General features: G+C 29.2%; 1 long non-coding RNA gene across 1 annotated transcript; it reads left to right on the forward strand.

Moving 5' to 3' along the window:
* The first annotated feature begins 2,655 nt into the window (after positions 1 to 2,655).
* On the forward strand, positions 2,656 to 4,319 carry LOC130966063 (uncharacterized). Its single transcript, XR_009081245.1, has 4 exons — positions 2,656 to 2,851; positions 3,269 to 3,315; positions 3,410 to 3,498; positions 3,614 to 4,319. It is a non-coding gene; the product is annotated as an uncharacterized LOC130966063 (long non-coding RNA).
* Positions 4,320 to 5,902: the final 1,583 nt, after the last annotated feature.

Raw genomic sequence — 5,902 nt, forward strand, 5'->3', positions numbered from 1 at the left:
ATATTTTTAAATGCCATCACAGATTTGCTTGTTATCAACTATGGACTTATAACATCACAAATTGCAATACGCAGGTAATTAGTTTTCTGCTTATTGCAATTTGTGGAGGAATGGAATTGTTTATTGCAAGTTAAGTCAATATCTTTTATATTGTCTTAATTATTTTTTAATAATAAAAAATTTAGGGTTAATAGAATTGTTTTAATAAAAGTAGTGTTGTTTAATTTGATTAATTTTAAAGTTGGTAAATATATTTTAAATAATATCATATAATTATTATTTCTTCCATGCAGAAAAATGCTTATTCAAAAGAATATTTTTTTAATTAAAATATTCCAATACTATAATTGATAATAACCATTATTAATTTCTATTACAAACTGACAAATAATTAATATTCTACATTATTTGGTGTAATTTCTACCCTAACCCATTATAAAACCACTTGTGCAGACACAATGTTCACACATTAGTTCCATATAAGTAGAATGAACATATATTAACTTTCTGTAAACCAATTTGAACTAAGTCATTAGTAGTGTACGATAACATAAAAGTTTTTAGATTTTGGTCATTGTTGTTTTTGGTGGCTGCTGGGGCAGCAGCTTTGGCATTCTTTAACTTTTTATCTTCTAATAGTGGATCCAAGTTTTTTCTGGTAGATATCTTTTATCCACCATTTCCATTTTATTGCCTTCTCTTAAGAACCACTTTAATTGTAGCTAACTACTAAATATGAGTATTTCAAGAAATTGATCATCATAGACGCATGATGCTAACTGATTATAGTGATTATAATCCAAGTCTCAGATATGTTCCAAATAAATCTATAAGGACTGCACCAATTGAGCATGGAACTCCTCTCAAGCCAAACCTAAAACCTCCATTTCCCGATCTTCCTAGTCTAGGGGTTGTTTTAGATAATATTTATGTAATTTATATTTGAAGTGATTTATCTTAGTTTGTAGGGTACTCTACTTTTCTTAATTACTCTGTGTTCCATGTAGTCTTGTGCTTGTGTTGTGGAATAACGTTGTAGCTTTTTGATATCCTATAAAATTATAAAGTAGTGTTCAATTGAATTTATCTATCTAGACTCTATAGTGATAAATCTGTGTACTTGTTATTACATTTGGTTTGTGTTTATCCAACTTTTTCAATAATGATCCTTAATTTTTTTATTTTTTTATTTTATTTATTAGATATTGATATTTGTCATTACTAATTTGCCTTCAACTTCTCAAATTAAGCATTATTTGAGTTCCTTTGAAATTTTGTTAGTCACACATTTTGAGTTCGAGTTCTTTTAAAATAATTATGATTAAATAATCTTAATCTATTAATCTTAAAAATGAATAAATTTTAGTTTAGCAAGGACAATATGTCTACACGTGTTAATAACCACCTTCTTATTTCATGGTATCCTTAATAACAAAAACACCTTTTTGTGAAGTAAAAACTATTGAACAAACATCTTTGTAGTATTGACCATAATACATTTGATTGACTACAATTTAATATTTTCTTTTGGTTTTCTAACCGTTTTATCTTTATATCAATGCCTTAAAGAAGTTCTTAGTTCGATATTGCTTTCCACTACAGTCTCACTCTTGTTCAAATATTGTTTGTGCATTGTATTTTCAAATTTTCATCTCTACATATCTAAATTCTAGTAACTCAATTGTAATTTTGATATTAATATGAAGTCATTTCTCTTGCTCTTCGGACCGATGTAGGGCTTGTTTTTACTTTTGAAGCATTCTTTGGTTACACACTTACACCCTCTTACCTTTACCATTGGATCATATTCTTCCTTCTGATTTACTAGGTTAAATATATTTAAATAACATATTTAAGTAAATTGTTTTTTTATCTAGTTTAATTTTAATTTTGTTCTCACTAACTTGATTATATTTTTAATTATACACTTATTAAAGTAAATACTAAATTTTATTAAATATTTACAAATAAAAAAAAAACAAAATATTTTTTATTAATCATAACATTTTTTATTGAAATAAAAATAATATTTAATTAATCAAAATACATATGTATAAACGTTTTTTTTTACATGTAATTTCTCAAAGTTTCTTAAACCGAAACGCATACTAAATAAAATTACATATGAAAGAGGAAAAAATCATTTATGTTTTTTTTTAAATAATGATAACGTTACTCTTAAATTAATAATATAATTTTTTAATTATATATTTTTATTTTCTTTTAAAATTATTTTCAACCTTTATTTGTTATATCAACATCCTTGATTTTTGTCAAATTCATAAGGACTGTAAATAATTTTGTAAAAAAATAAAAATATATAATTAAAAAAGAATAATGTTATGAATCTAAAAGCACTACAAAAAAAATCTAATTTTGTAGGAATTTTATAACAACAATTTTAAAAAAATCCCGCAAATGAAGTTAAGAAACCGAGTTTTCTCTTCTCTGTTTCAAGGGATTTAGCAACGGCAGTTTTAATTTTAATTAGTAGGGTTTCTATAAACCCCTTCAAATTAACTTTCTAACACACAAAATTCCTAACGCGCCAAATCAATTCACCAAATTAATTCTCATTCCCCCCAAACCCTCTCTAAGATCATCTCTGCTACTCTCCCGAGGCTCGCGGCTCATGCTCATTGCTTAGTGCTCAAACTGTCTTTTCTTCTTCCACAATTCTTCTAACTTCTCTTGCATTTTTCGAGTTTTTTTGCTACTGCCGCTGCTGCTTGTTCGTGCTTTCGTTGGCGTCGCAGCTTCTTGGATTCGCGTCGATTGCTTTTGTTTGCTACTGCCTTCGCTGTTCGCGTCTTGTCTTCTCCCTTCTCTGTTCCTCAATCATCTTCCAAAGGTATATATGTGTCAAATGTTCTTGACTATTTTGTTTTCACTACCAGAAACACAGGAGTTTGCCACGAAAAATTGCCCACAGATGCATTAAAGTTGCAAAATCATAGTACGAGGCTTGAAATTTGCTACGAAAAAATGTCCTATGGCAGAATGGCGCCTTGGACTTTTCGATTTTTCACTATTGGATAATTTTTGGTATTTAAGAAGTGTGTGATTTTGTGGATCTTTGTTTGGAAATTAATTTGTCTATTTTTTGATCTCCAAATACTGTTATGATTGCTAGTTGCTACACTGATGTTCTGCGGGTATTATTACTCTCCTTTTATTTAATCTGTGTTCCCTTAACATAGTTTCTACTATGGAAACAACATTCATTCGTTGCTATTTTCTGAGTTAATGATTTGAGTTGGTTTAACAGATTTTTCGGATATAGCAAGACTACCAAAAGATACATTCTCAAAAATGGTAAGACGATCTGACTTCCACAAAAAACATAAGAAAAAAATGAGTCTATTTTGATGAGTTGGTTTCTAACACAATTTGTTTTGAAATCTTGAAGGCTTACTCAGTTGTTGGTGTTCACAATAGAGGTAGCCATTTCGGCGATGCCTAAAAATGCAGAACAATTTGTGATTCTGTTGGATGCAAGTAAGTCCAGCCATATCAGAAATTGCACTAATATTCTATTTGACAATTGGTTATCCTGAAATGTAATTAAGGTTTGTTAAGTAAAAGAGTTAATAGTTGATGGATGGTTGCACAGGCTTTTATAGGTTCGCATCTACTTTTATGAGCTTGCTGCTGGCAGTGCTAAAAATAGTGGGCAACTACTACCCAGGCAGGATCTATAAAGCATGTGTCCCTCCTTCTCTTTGCTTACACCTGGAAGGTAACTAAAATTCATATTACAATTTTTTCTTGCTCAACTATGGAACTAGCTTCTGTGAGTAACTAGCTTGAAGCCTTGAATAGCTTGTATTGGACTTACAATAACAGCAAACTCATATTGGCCTTGTTGAGATCCATGGATCAATCTCTCTAAGGTCTATCCTTACTAATGAACCTATTTCTGAAGTATGAAAATTGATTAGTTCTTATGCGTTATTATCCTATAAAAGTTTTAATTTGGATCCAATTCTGGTTGATGTTTTAGTTGGATTATCACTTCTAGGTAATTTTACTTCTTTCTTTAAAACTTATTACATGGTTATCACTGTTGAATTTTATATTATCATTAGGCTTCATTGATAGTGTTGTATTTATATTTAGCATTATTACTACTTTACCTACATAGGGTGTGAGGATTCCTTTTACCTAATCTTGTGTAACTGTATGATTGGTGCCTAATGTTATTGTGCAATAACTTTTCATTGTAGGTAGCTTATTCTTTGATATTGATGGTTACTTTTTAAGAGAGTGCAAATTGTCATTGTAAAAATTCGCTCAAGATTTGATTTTGGATTGCATCTTAAGGCAACCTATTTGTATCTGGTCTAATTGTCCTCTTTGCTGAAATCTTTTTCTGAAACACTAAGGATATAAGATACAACAATTATATATATCAGCCATATTATTACAAAACCAGAAATTAACGAATTCACCAATATAAATTAGATTGTTTTCTAAGTAAAGTGATCAATTATTTCTCTTCAATACAACTATAAAAGGTTGAATACTACGGCTCTTCATACTAGTACTACTAATGAAGAATCATTGTTGTCACTTTTCATGATCTCCCACATATTTGGGACTTTAATTACATAGTTTCTCTTGTGTGTAGAAAATATGTGCACAAATACAATATTAAATATATTGTTTACTGTAATACTATTAACTTTTTCTTTCTTGTGAAAGCATTTTGTGAAGCTGGAAGATTATTCTCATATCTTGGATTGAATAAGGAAAATCCAAAGGTGAAGTAACAAAACTTCTCTTTTTGCATTCATCATCAATTGTCCTATGATAAGCCTATTAATTGTATTGGAAGTGGTAGTGCGTAGTGACAAAGCCAACTGTTTTGGACTTTTCATATTTTTTTATTTAATTCATTAAAACTGGGTTTGTTGGTGAGTGCTTCTGAACATGTGGAATTTTATTCTTTGCTCCCCTAAACAAAAGCACATGTTGAATTTTTTATTTTATTCTCTTTAATTGGTATATGCATTTGATATCGAGGATAGTGTTTGTATTGGGGTGCATATAAAAATAAAATAGAAAAAAAATAAAGTTTTTATCGTTCTTTTCTCGAACCATGGAACCAAACCTTTTTTCTTTTTTGTGTATTTTATGTGTCATAGCTTTATTCATTTTAGTTGAGTTACTTGAGTTTTTGTTGTGTTGTTTTGTTTTGTGTACTTGATGCAGAGAAGAGGAAGAATGGCATACTCAGAATTTTAGAAGTGTATGTGTTGATACTTTTCTATGATATCTCATAAAAGTTAAACAATGAGTTCAAATTTTGATATGCATGTTGTTTTAATTTACTTATTGTATTCAACTAAAATTTTATTAGTCTAAATTTCTAATGTAGTGAGATGTTATCTACAATTGAGTATACTTTTTTTAATTTTGTATCTCAAATTTGGAATTGACATATTGGATGTAATATAGTTTTGGATTGGTTTTGATGGTTTTAATTTATTTTTTTTAATATTTGCTCATAAATTTCCGGGGGTTTCAAACTCCCACAATTTTTTTTTTAAATTTTGCGTCACAAAATTGCGGGGGTTTTAAAACGCAGCAAATAAAAAAACTGCCACAATTTACAGCGGACATAAAACTGCCGTAATTTGTGTAACGTACCAGCGGTTTTTCAAAAACCGACGCAAACTATTTGCAGGACACGTAACTGCAGGAGTTTCTAAAACTGCCGCAACACAATTTGCGGGGGTCAAAAACCCCGCAAAATAGAAAAAAAAAACCGCTACAAAAAAGTGCTTTTTTTTGTAGTGAAGTAACACTATATATTTTTTTTTCTTTTTAATATTTCTGTTCTAAAATAAGTATAAACATAGTATGTATATATAACTGCGTGAAATAAATGTTATTCTCT

This window comes from Arachis stenosperma, chromosome 3 (assembly GCF_014773155.1).
Source record: "Arachis stenosperma cultivar V10309 chromosome 3, arast.V10309.gnm1.PFL2, whole genome shotgun sequence".
Classification (NCBI taxonomy): domain Eukaryota; kingdom Viridiplantae; phylum Streptophyta; class Magnoliopsida; order Fabales; family Fabaceae; genus Arachis; species Arachis stenosperma.